Source organism: Gallus gallus, chromosome 2, assembly GCF_016699485.2.
Source record: "Gallus gallus isolate bGalGal1 chromosome 2, bGalGal1.mat.broiler.GRCg7b, whole genome shotgun sequence".
Classification (NCBI taxonomy): Eukaryota; Metazoa; Chordata; class Aves; order Galliformes; family Phasianidae; genus Gallus; species Gallus gallus.
The window spans coordinates 68,228,851-68,241,078 of record NC_052533.1 but is presented as its reverse complement, the minus strand read 5'-3'; the positions used below and the strand labels follow the sequence as shown (position 1 = coordinate 68,241,078).

The window sequence follows — 12,228 nt, the reverse complement described above, 5'->3', positions numbered from 1 at the left end:
CACGCTGGTGTAGTTAGCTGATCGCTGAAAGCCTCGAAAACTTTGCACAGACTTATGCATGTGTTTAGGCACGCTGTGCTTGCTGCATGGCAAGGTTACTAACAGACTTTTAGCAAGGCGGCACGCTGACGAAACTTCACCTTTCTCAAGGAAGGTTCATTACACAAACTCCCCAAACACATTAAGGATTCTGTGACGGTATTACTGCCTATGATTGATGACAAAGAAAGGTCCACCGGGTTCAGGTGCCCTTAGGCTGGAAAGGAGATGGAGGGGGCAGTGCAGAGGGCAGCTGATTGTAAGAGCCCTCTGCCCACAGACGTGGAAAGAAATGCCTGTTACAGTCACTTCAAACTGACAGCGAGTAGGAAGAACGTAATTTAACATCCGGTCGCATTTCTGTTACAAAACTCAACATCTATGAATGTTCTCAGCAGATTTGTGCCTGTACAAAATGTATCAGGACTGCTGCAAATACCTAGGACGTACTACCTGGTTTTCCCTGAATATCCTTCACTAAGCGATTCCGTTTATTTTTAGGCTGCTCTGTAGCACTAATTACCATAGTAACTGAAACAGCACAAAGATGAATTAATTTATTCAGCACAACACCCTTGTTAAGAGAGAAGTATTATCATTATTATACCCTTTCATCACCTAAGAAAAGAAGCACGGAGAGATGAAGTAGTTGGTCCAAGGTCATGCAAACACCACGCAGGTAGCCTCAAAGCTCCTGGATAATTTCATCCCAGCTCCACTTCTCACCTCATGAGCCAGCAAGCAGGGGTGGAAGATTCTAGACAGATCCTTCTTTTGCAACAGAGAGAGAAACAATGAGGCTCAGAATACCACCCAATTCCCCTCATTGCTCCTACATGGCAGCATCTCCACGTCCTGTCCAAGATTTTCCATCCATTGAACATACCAACTATTCCATGGACCACGAAAAACATGAAAGCCTGTGATCCAAAAGTTAAAGCACCTCCGCAGACATCACGCAAACCGCAACCGAGAGAATGTCTGCATTTTGAGGAACATAAAGTTAACAATAAACCAACAAATTAAACCCAATTATCTCTTGGGAATTACTTACTTGCCAGGCACCTTCCGCCTAAGATGGACAGCCTACACCCACTATCCTTTCCATTTTGTTATTCATAATTGTACAGAAATACTGCAGAGCAAAAGCATTTTAATTTGACCAAATCCTCAGCCAGCGTTTGCTGGCATTGGTCCTTCAGCTTTACCCCAGCCCTTGCCAAGATGACAACTAGGCATACACGCTCCCGGATGTGTAGAGCCACAGCAAACAACGCTGAGTGAAACTGTGAAATATGAGCCTGCAACATCCTATGAACTTGTGCCAGGGGATACGTGCTGATGGAGAATCTGTGCTGGGTGATCTCAATAGCACAGACTAAACAGGACAGCAGCTGGCCTACCTCTCTGGCACTGAGCAATTGGAGGTGGATCACGGAGCCGGGCTGCAAGGTGTTAAGGCACCGCATTTACCTCAGGAATTGCCACCAGCCAGCCCTCTCAACAGAAAGCAGAAGCATAAAGGCCCACCACACTACTGTAACCAGATACAGAAGTCTACATTTTTGGAGCAAAACCACATCAGCTGAAAACATCAGTCTTTAGTGTTTTCATATAGACAGACAGAGACTCGCTTGCTGTACGTTGCTCCATCTCACCTCACAAGCTCTGCTGCTCCCTCCTTTTATCTGCAAACTTTGACACGTCCACATTCCCCAGCTCCAAAGACCTTATTTTGGTCAAATACGATCAGGATAAGCTGCACTTTGTTCCAACAGCAAACACTACTAATCACCCATAACGTGCTTGGTCAGCAAATGATGAGTACAGGTTTTTACTGCTGAGCCAAAACAGTACAGCCACGCTCACCAGAAAGTCTCATGCAGTGTTTTACCAGAGGAAAGGCTATTTGAAATCAAAATATTCCTGACAAACATGCCTATTTCAGGCACGTTTCTTCTGCCCACCCAGCCCTTCAGAAGTCCTCCTTGTAGTTGTAGATGGGGACCAGCCCATGGAGCCTGACCTGCTCCTCACCAGCCCAGAGCTTCCAGGTTAGCAGCTTTCTAACAAGGTGACAAGCCAAGCTGCTCCAGAGCTATAAGTCCCTGAAACTCCCAGCTCCCACATTTGCCCCAGCCTGGAAGAGCACAGGAGATCCCTGTATGCAGGGCTGACCAGCCAGAAAGAGTCTTATGAGCTGCTCCTTCTCCTTCCTGCCGTCTGTAAGTTCTCCTCCTTCATGAGGAGTGCATTGACAGGATGAGACCTGACCCCGGTCATGAAACACCCCAAATCTGGAAATTCTCCAGCAGAAGATACGAAAGGGTTCCCTCTCAATTTGAAAATGAACAAAAACTCCAGGGCTCAAAGCATCTCAAGTGACAGTGCTCGTTTTTGCAGTTCATTCTCATTGTAACTCTGGCAGGGCCATTAGCACTTTATCAGTTTTCTTGGCTGCTCTTAATTATGCCTGACACACTGGTAAACCCTAGGGTGAGAGGAATTAAAAGCCAGGTTTCTCCACCACCAAGTGACAAATCCATTTGCCACTCAAGCTGACATCAAGAGGAATGGGGGCTGGGGCCCAGAAGAAAAGCAATCTTCTCCTCATCCTCTAACTAAAAGTCACACAGTTAGTCACTGATGACCAGGACACACGGAACAGATGGTTGGCAAGGACAGATTTAAAGTATCTTCCCTAATTTAAAGTGAAGTCACAAATCAAGCCACAGAGGCCAAATTCCACAACCTCACTGCTATACGCAAGCAGAGAGTAAAGCTTGCTCTGTGGACATTAAACTCCTTCTAGGTAACAGCTTTTATTCACAGTGCACCATCTTCTTTCCAAAAAAGATTTTCATTTATGGCTCCATGATGAGATCCCGTGGTATCCAAAACGTAGAGGGAGAGAGACCACGAAGCAACTGGTCAGTTAAAATGACAAATTTGTTCTCCCATTACAGCTTTATGCTTCATCTGCCATTGATAGAATTTGCCTGATACCTGAAGAGAAACTTAATTAAAACACTCTTCCATCCCTCCCTCCCCTGAGAATCTGCTATTAGCCTTACAAAATACCACCATCCAAAAAAAAAAAAAAAAAAAAAGTGATTTTAAATGAAACTCAAATGCTTCTCACTGATACAGGTCAGTGGGTGCTTGACTGGAAATCAGCTTGAAGTAGGGTATTAAGGCAGCCGGCTATTAGAGAAGTGAACGGTGCAGCTCTCCGAGTAGTTTTAGATGAAACCAGGTCAAAATCTGCCTGCATATTGGCTCAAACAGAGGAAGACAGAAAGGAATCAATACTCGCAGTTCATGTGCCGTTTATATAACGTGCAAACTAGAAACCCCATTTCATACTTACCTCGAGCAACTCTGCTCTGTGTTTCTGCATCATACGTGGGACCCACAAAGTGGGACTTCCTGAGGAAGCGATGCTGAGACCCGCAGTGCTCAGCAGCCCCAGCCACGGCGCTGCTCCCAAGGGCTGGGCTGGACTGTGTTTTGTGAGGGTGTGGGTAGGGGAGGTTTCTTCCTTTGCTTCAGCAAATAGCAGGAAAAAAAGCAAGAGATCTAAGGGAATCAAAACAATACACCCTTTTGCATTGAAAAGGATGGGATTAAGCAATTGGAAAGCGTTGCGTTAGAAGCCTCCCGATAATAAGGAAGTTCTTTTCTATCACACAGACTCTAAAGGAACAGAGAAAGGTTTGAGGGAGACCACACTGAGAGGGGAGCTTTAAACCTTTTTACCTTTCTCCTGAAATTTACTGAGCAAGGGAGTAAAGTCCCCTGTTTATCAAGAGAAAAGGTGCAGCGTATGTCATAACACAGAAGAACGACTTCCAAGAGCTTATCTTCACAGGAGAGCAGCCAGCACGGCTCCTCAAGGTCAGCCACGAAATGTCATTTCCTAATGCAGACTAATTGTGATCTTCATGCATTTGCAGCCTCTGATAAATGCTACAACTACCCCAGGTCACGGCACTGGTCGTTCTAGTTTGCAGACTACACCAAAAAGGAACTGGAATCGATCCAGAAATCTCTCTCTTATTGGAAACTAATCATTCACCCCGCAGCACTCCTGGCAGCTAATAATATTAATACCACATTCACTGCCTGAGTTTTGGGAACAGTCCAACGCTCACTGCAAATACGGATCACAAGGAGAGGTAGGCCAAGCCCAGCAGCGTACATACTCATGGTTTCCTATTTCCAGGTGATCTGTTTTCCTGGTATATATCAGGACTTCACAAGAGTAAAACCCTCCCCAAAAGATCTGGCATAGTAAAGAGAATAAATAACTTTTTCCAATGGTTTTCTGAACTGCACGTTCTACCTATAACTACAAACGCTCCACAAGGTCTGGAGCAGCCAAGTAATGAAGTGAATGATCTGACATTAGCCATTAAAGTTAATGGGATGACAAACGCTCCTGAGGTCAGTTGCATATTTACACATTTATCACGCTATCCACCAGTATAAGTAATACAGAGAACGGGTGTCAGCAGCCACAGGCAGATGACTAAGTCTCTAAGTGGAAGAAGCCTTCACTCCTCCTATACCACCCTGAAAAAGGGCCACCTGGGAAAACACAGCCCAATCTTTCCAGAACAGCTGCAACTAACCTGACTGGTTGCATGTGAAGATTCAAAGCCCAGGGCCCACCAGGGAATAGTTCTGACTAGCAGGGAGGAAACAAACCGATGCCAGGAAAGGCTCTTGGCTCTCTCCTTCATGCCAGTAGACATGGGCAAGGCTGTGGGAGAAAGAAGACTTCCGTGGATGGTCTTCTAGGATGAAGCCTAGAATAAGGTGAGGAAATCTGCATCCAGTCTCGCTTTGCCTCATGTGAACCAGCACAGTTTGCAAGATGAGTCACCTTGCAGCTAAGCAGTAAGGTACCCTAGAGGCCAACAACCATAACTCAGGTAGCAACTGGCCCTGCACTAGCATGTCACACAACACTCTCTGGTGGGCCAAGATAAATTACCGATCCCCAGAGACTGAGCACAAAGTTGCAGAGCTGCCAGCCTCTCTGCTCCGACAGTTGTGCCACAGTGGAGACCGGCCATCAGCCACTCACTCGGGCACGGGAAGATAGACTCTTCTTGCTCGTGTTACTCAAAAATCACTTTGCTTTCCTCCACAGAGATGGTAGGTATTAAATCCCAAGAGCCACTCACCTTCTGTAGCTGCAAGGAGTTTATCAGACCTGCCAAGCTCTGTCAGGTTGTATTTCATTCTTTACAGTGAGTTTTGAAGTTCGGGCCAGACATCACCCATCATACTTCTGCCAGTCAAAGTCTGGCTGCTTTAGAAACACCCTGGTGTGAAAAACACTCCACTTGGCAGCACTTATCTAACAGTATACAGCACTTACTGCATGAAGGAGTGCAGATGCTGAGAAAGGACGGTGTTATGCTACATGAGAGCAAAAAAAACCAAAATGAAGCAAACTGCTTTGCTGCTTAATTTAGGCCCTAATTCTGCAGAATTAGCTTTGAGAACAAGCAGAACAAGCTTTGAGAAGGTAACGAGCACAATATTGCTAATGCTCAAGACTTCATCACAATCCTGATTGTACAGAGCAACGTTGAGTCCCTTAGGCTCATGATTATCAACAATCAGTTCAGTATTCAGTGAAAAACTTGAAAACATCAACTTCAGAAGCCCCAGATGCTGATTAGCTAGAACTCCCTGAACTCCAGTCTCTAACTTGCAAACCAGTCTCGTGATTCCCTGGGACTCAGAATCTGAGTTACAGCCAACGAGAGAAATGTAGTTGCATGTTGAACACATTCATAGGTGGTTTCAGATCAAATTAAGCAAATACTTTCTCCCTGGACAAAGACAGTAATTTCCACCAAAATGTCAACCCATTTCAGCTTTCATTTCAGTCTGACTGTTTTCCTTCATAGGAAAAAAATTTTACCCAGGTAAAGCAAAGGGCAAACAAAGCTTTTTCCACTGACCCTGGAAAAACTTTTTCTTGATGTTGTCAGCTGCTGAATGAGACAGAATTACCTCTTACTCACACCAATCTACTGCTGAATGCAAATGAGTAAGTCAGACAATATACCATGTTTTCGTTTTCCTTCCCAGCCTAGGGAAAGCTAATGAGATAAATACACCCAACTATTAAGCAGTAGTTTCATAGCTGCACATTTGCAAAGAATCATTCATTCTGGTTGCTGGCTCAAAAATAAAAAAAACACAGCATGGGGCATTTTCATCATATAAGTCACATTCCCTGATGTAATCAAAGCCTGAAGAGTCCTCTGTTTGATGGGATTACTGTTTTTAGTTAGAAGAGCTAGAGGATCTTGCTTTGGAAAGGCAGGTAGTTCAGAGTTGCACTCATCCCGGGAAGTCTTAAAAGCACATCCCAGAAAGTCACTAACAGCTTATGAACATGTATCAGAGAAGCATTACCACATACATCCAACGCATCTTACATGTAGCATCACACTGAACAGCACTTCTAGCCAAAAAGGTGCCACTTGGACTGCTGGAAGAAAGGCCCAAAGCCTGTTTTGTCACTCTATAAAGTGCAGCATTGGAGATGTGGTCTAAGAAGACATGTATTTATGCAGAATTAAAGTAAATTCCATTCAGTTAAGATCTTAATTCTATTTTATTAAGGTAATACCTGTGTGCCTTACAGTGCTGTATGAAACACTGGAAATATCAATGCCTACAGCCAAAGCAATGCCACAGGAACCAATGAGACTTACACCAGTTGAGGAGTTGGCCAACAGACTGAAAGTCAATGTGACAAAGCAGATGCGAGACATACCTCTTCTCTATTACCAAATCAAGTTCACATTTAGGATGAAAAATACTTCAGCTCTGGACCCAGGTTTGCACTGTGCCACAAACTACAACATCTCTTGCTTTCTAGCCAGAAGAATTTCAGAGTTATTTAGTTCACTGACATCACTGTTACTTTTTACAGTTGGGTCAGCATTGTCCTAACTTTTGCTTAAGTAACTTCATTTGTCAAGTGCCTTCATTCTAATGATCACTCCTTTAAAAATCAAACACATGCACTTTTTTACGTCTCCTATTTTGCCAAAAAAACAGCACCTATTGGGAAAATCATTTTCTGAACTTTAAACCACTCCTTCATACAGCGTTGTGTACTTTTTTAAGCAGTGGAACTTGTGCTGGGTTCTTTCGCACTGAGTTTGCAGAACAGCTGTCAGGGTGAGGCCCTTGCCAACATACAGGGTCCTTAAGTGCTATGCCAATTTAAAAAGAAATAATGTAGGTATCAATACAAATAGTTAATACTATCATTATTACTAACACCCACGAGCTTTGGCAGGTGCTCTCATCTCCTAGAGCAGCTGCTTCTAGAAAAGAGAGCTAAGAGAGCAAGAGCCAGCAGGTGGCACTCCAGAATACATAGCACCGAGCAGCAAGGCTTGCACGACCAAACAAGCCCATTCAAATCAGCTGTGCCACCAGAATCAAGTTTGGTTTGGATTAGAAGACCATTTCCCCTTTCTCACTCCCAAAGAGCAGAGACAAATGCTTCCAGCCCCACCTTTGAGCACCATGACTGTGCTGGATAAGAGGAATCATGTCTGAAAGCATAGGGCACAGCACACCAAAAGTGCTGGGCTCATGGCTTGCTCCGTAAAGGATAGAGCTCCCTTTGGGCAAGCTGAGATGCTTTCCCACGCCGCGTATGGAGAACTGGCAGTCTTCTGTGTCCTCCTGCTCTCCTGAACTCCTTCAAACAAGCTGAAATAATGCTGCCTTTTACTGCTTTAAAACAGCAACAACAAACAACACACCCTAATGATTAAGAAACCATTTTCCCTCCTGTTTATTTTTAGCTTCCCCTACACATACAGAACATCTCCAGCCTTGCCTGCACAGCTATGAAGCATCTCTACAGATGGCTCCTCGAGGCATAGCATCGATTCCCACCCTCCTCAGAGCCCTCTGCCTCACCCCATCGCTCACACTCCTCCCGCAGCAAATTCAGTCAAACTGACACTTCTTCCAATTAAATGCTGACTGGCAGGAAAGCCTCTGTCTAGTATCCTCGTCAGCCAGAAGAAATAAATCCGACTCAAAGAGCTGTGGCTCACCCAGCCTTTGAGGATCTCATCTAACCATAAGAGCGATTAGTTTGTTTTGCTCCTGCTTGAAAAGCTCCCAATCACTCTGTCTTAAAAACAAGGCCCTTTAAAACACCGTGCAACTGGGGGGCGGGGGGTAGGAGGACACGGTACCTTTTAACCTAGGAAGATTGTGCTTTTCTTTTAGAAATTGAGATTTTAAAGCCAGCTGTTTTGTCTAACTGTAGGTATCAAGCATAGCGGTTAAGTTTTAGAGACCAAATGAAAGGACTCAGTTGACCAAGATTCAACTTCTACACCGCCCTCCCCTGAAAAAGTTCAGAGTCAAAACATCAAAGGTCATAAAGCTGGGTGGAAAAAAAGACTGTGTTTTTATCAGAAGTCCTTATGAATTATCTAAAAGCTGTACAAATACTGGAAATATTCATCCCTCATGCAAAAAGGCAGGTATTTTTACCATTTACACTCTCCTTAAAGGCAAATCTGTACCATGGGATCCTTCTGCTTATGCAGATGTAGCAGAAAATTGTGTCAGAAAGTCATTACATTTCATCTCCTGTATCTGTCAGTGGATCTCTGGCATCTTCCCCCACAGACTGACCCCAGATATACACAGACACAAAACTGGAAGAGTTTAAGGTTATCTCTGTGGGTACGAGCAACACACAAGCCAAACAAAACCAGACAAAACAACGTGTTCTCCTTGAAGAGCATCTACCATCAATGCCACGTGATATTCACAGTGTATCTGGAAATTCATACATACCTAGAATTCACAACTCGTACCTAGCAAGCAGTAACACATGCCATTTTTCTTGTTGGTCTCCAACATTATCCTGCTAATGAAGCATGATTCGGCTAAAGGTCCACGTACCATACACACACCACACAGTCTGCAAATATCTTTTACTACACTAGAATGGGCTGATGACAAAGAAAGAGGAATAGGGCAACTGTTCTTACTTACTCTGCCATCCTAGCAGCTATCCCAGTGTGGATTTGCTTCATAAAATATTAATCTGTAGAAAAGTAAGTCATGAAGCATAACTGTAACCCATACCAATTTTAAACACGGAGCAGCAATGAAGCGTGTAACTGTCTGGTGATTATCATGAGACATCAGAAGTACTTCCAAGTTAGCAAGCGTTGCAGTTGTTGCTGTAAGAACTTACTTGATCTCCGTTTCCATGGCTCTCCCCAAACAGATGGATGTTCCACTTGACATTCCACCCACCCGATGGGGAAGCAGAACTCAGGGGTGCCCAGGCTTCTCTGTGCTCTCTGTTCGGTACAACAAACTGCATTCTCTAATGAGCAACCTCTCCTGACAGAGGAGACTGCAATTAACGTGGGCTCTTGGGAGCTTTCATGTTCCCAAGCAGCAGAACATAGGCAAGTGGTGGTAAGCGGGTTCAGAAAGGCACACAAAATTCCCTGGTGCTGACTACAGTCAATAGAGATAAAAACAGCCAATCTTTTTTGAAAGCTCTGAATTTAAATTAAGAAGAAGATATCATATATTTAATGGAACTGAGGGACCAAAGAGGGAAGAAATATCAGAACAAAAGCTTCTGGCTTTAAAGACTACCACTCTATCCACTTATATTCTTTTTTTAGGCTTTACTTTCAAAACAAGCTCAGATCTTGCAAGCAGAGTTTCAGACTCCTCAAAATAAGAGTGGTGCAGGTGCAAAACACAGGTGCTTAACTGGGAGTAGTGCAGCTGCAATGGGATTAAGCTGAAGACCTTTGAAAAACAACATTACATTTTTTCATTTCTTTATGTCTGATTGCATAAACCCTCTAAAGAATGCAGTAAAGGTCACTGAAATGCACAGGCCTTTCTTGATAGAAAAATGCCACTGTGTATTTTTTAAGATCACACAAAAGAAGTGAGCGCTAAGTGCCAGAAACTGAGGCTTCTAAAACTCCAACTCAGCATGATATTATGATATTCTGATGTAAAATCGTGCATGTATAGGTTACAGCCACCTCTGTATCTCCCTTCATTTAAAAAAAAAGCAACAGTTTTATAATCTTATTAAAGGACAAAGTTGTAGATTCTTATCACTTCATTAAATTGCCAGTGCATGATCTTTAATTTTTTTGTTCCTGTTTCATAACCACTCATTAACATAAAAAGATAAGAATTTATCCAATGGACCAGAGTGAGTTTCAGCCAGCAGAGGAGAGGGCAGTGGAGGAAAGTAACCCAAGCACTAGGAAAGATGAGTCAGGTTCCTCAAAACACGGAGTGAGTTTTCTGTTTGCTTTCTTAAAGGGAAGGAGTCATGTTTTCAAACTTTTCTCAACAACAATGATGGCTATATTTTAAGAGATGTGAGGTTCTGAGAGAAAGCCATGATTATCGACACACAGGCTGTGAGGAAAAAGCAGCAACACGTCTATTTGAGCTACCATGGGATTCTCCAAGGGCTACTGCAGTAATATTCCTGTGGTCATGGGGATATGCTTCCACTGCCCTTCACCACTCATGTTTAGATCATGCTGGCTGCAAACAACTGGACATAAAGATGAAAGTAATGTCACAAAACGGGACCCTTCCTTAAAATAACTTCTCCATACCAGCATGAGACCATTAGCAGCCCTCTATCCACTCTTTCTTGGCTCAAGGACGTGGCTGTATCAGAAAAGGGAAAACGCAGACTCAAAAAAATTAAGACTCTAAACTGGAACTTGGTGTGAGAACATTTCCCTAAACTCTTTTTGACGATGTGCATTATTTCCTCTTAAAATGAATATTTCCCTATATAAAATGTGTTTCACTGGATTATTTTGCCCACGTACAAGCATACTCAGGAACACTAGTATGATTTATTTTTGTATTTTACATACATAAATTTATTATTATTTTCATACGACTCAATCACATGGAAGATAAACTGTCTCCTTAAAGCCTCATTTCTATGATTCTTTCAAGTCCGAGTCCAGTTCAGGCAGCTTTTCTTTGTGGCAGTCACACCCACCTATGAAGCATCTGTACTGCACCGGGCAAAGCCTCTTTCACAGTAATTGTTCTCAAGAGGAGATTTGGGCTAGACTTTTATCACAAGTCCTCCCAATGGAGAGCAAGTCATCCCACAAGCAGTCCCACTTGCAGCAAACAATGTATGTGACAAGGCTCTGTTTGAGAAGAATGCTTCACTCTTCCCAACCTTTAGAGAAAGAAGAGGGAGGCTAAATCTCAAACTATTCAGCAAAAAAAACTTTCAAAAAAGGCAACCACTAGATTTTTAAAATGACCTCAAAATCATCCTGATGTGTCCTGGACTTCTTGATGAACTGATATTCCCATTCAACTTCTACTGCTTGTGTGGTTTGGGTTTTTTTTTTTTTTTTTTTATGGGAGTAGCACCAACAGAGAGTGGGAGCTTCCAAGAGGTTTTAAGCTGAAAGACAGAAGATACTGAAATTGAATGAAGAGATCAAGTTACTGTACACCTCAAGACTTTTAAAAGGGTCATTTTTTTTGAAGGGGAGTTGCTGATTAGCCAACTGTAACAGCACTGAGTGGCCTTGTAAAAATAACTGACTACTTACTAAAAGCAAATTTGGGAGCAATACCACTTGAGTAATTTCTTATCAAGTGGCTATTACAGACCAGCTTTTATCTTCTAGACATGTTTAAACTTCATACATTGCCTACTCCAATTGACTGACTATACATCAGTAGGCCACAATTACTGAACCCACAGTATTTCTGTTGATTTCTATTTAGGCAAGGTAATCTACCTTGTTAAAAGCAAAATCTGAAGTCTAATATGTAATTTGAGCACATTCCCTCTGCCAATCTCATTCTGTTCAATATGTAGAAATGTTTATGCTAGACCAGCAAGAGGAGTCTCTTCAGGCAAATCAAACCCCCATTTCCTACCCACTCTACTGAGACCTTAAAAGAAATTCCATTATTCTGCTGTCATGTTTATTATTGCAAGTGCCTAAAAAATGATATCTTAGTCTTGAAAATTAAGCCAAAACTTCTGATTTAAAATTAGTCTAAAGTGAGCTTTAAGGGAAACGTGGATTTTCAGATGAATGCCTTGATGAAGGAAATGAATAGCTATGT

At 42.9% G+C, this 12,228-nt stretch overlaps 1 protein-coding gene across 9 annotated transcripts in view; it reads right to left on the bottom strand.

Moving 5' to 3' along the window:
- The window catches only part of RNF152 (ring finger protein 152), a 91,320-nt gene that overhangs the window by 16,061 nt on the left and 63,031 nt on the right, over positions 1 to 12,228 (bottom strand). The window contains exon 1 of one of the 9 annotated variants that reach the window (XM_015282181.4): positions 3,410 to 3,527. The exons of the other annotated variants lie outside the window; for them this stretch is intronic. The gene's annotated coding sequence lies outside the window, so the exon portion shown is untranslated. Of the gene's footprint in view, positions 1 to 3,409; positions 3,528 to 12,228 lie in introns of those variants that run through there. 9 annotated transcript variants of the gene reach the window in all.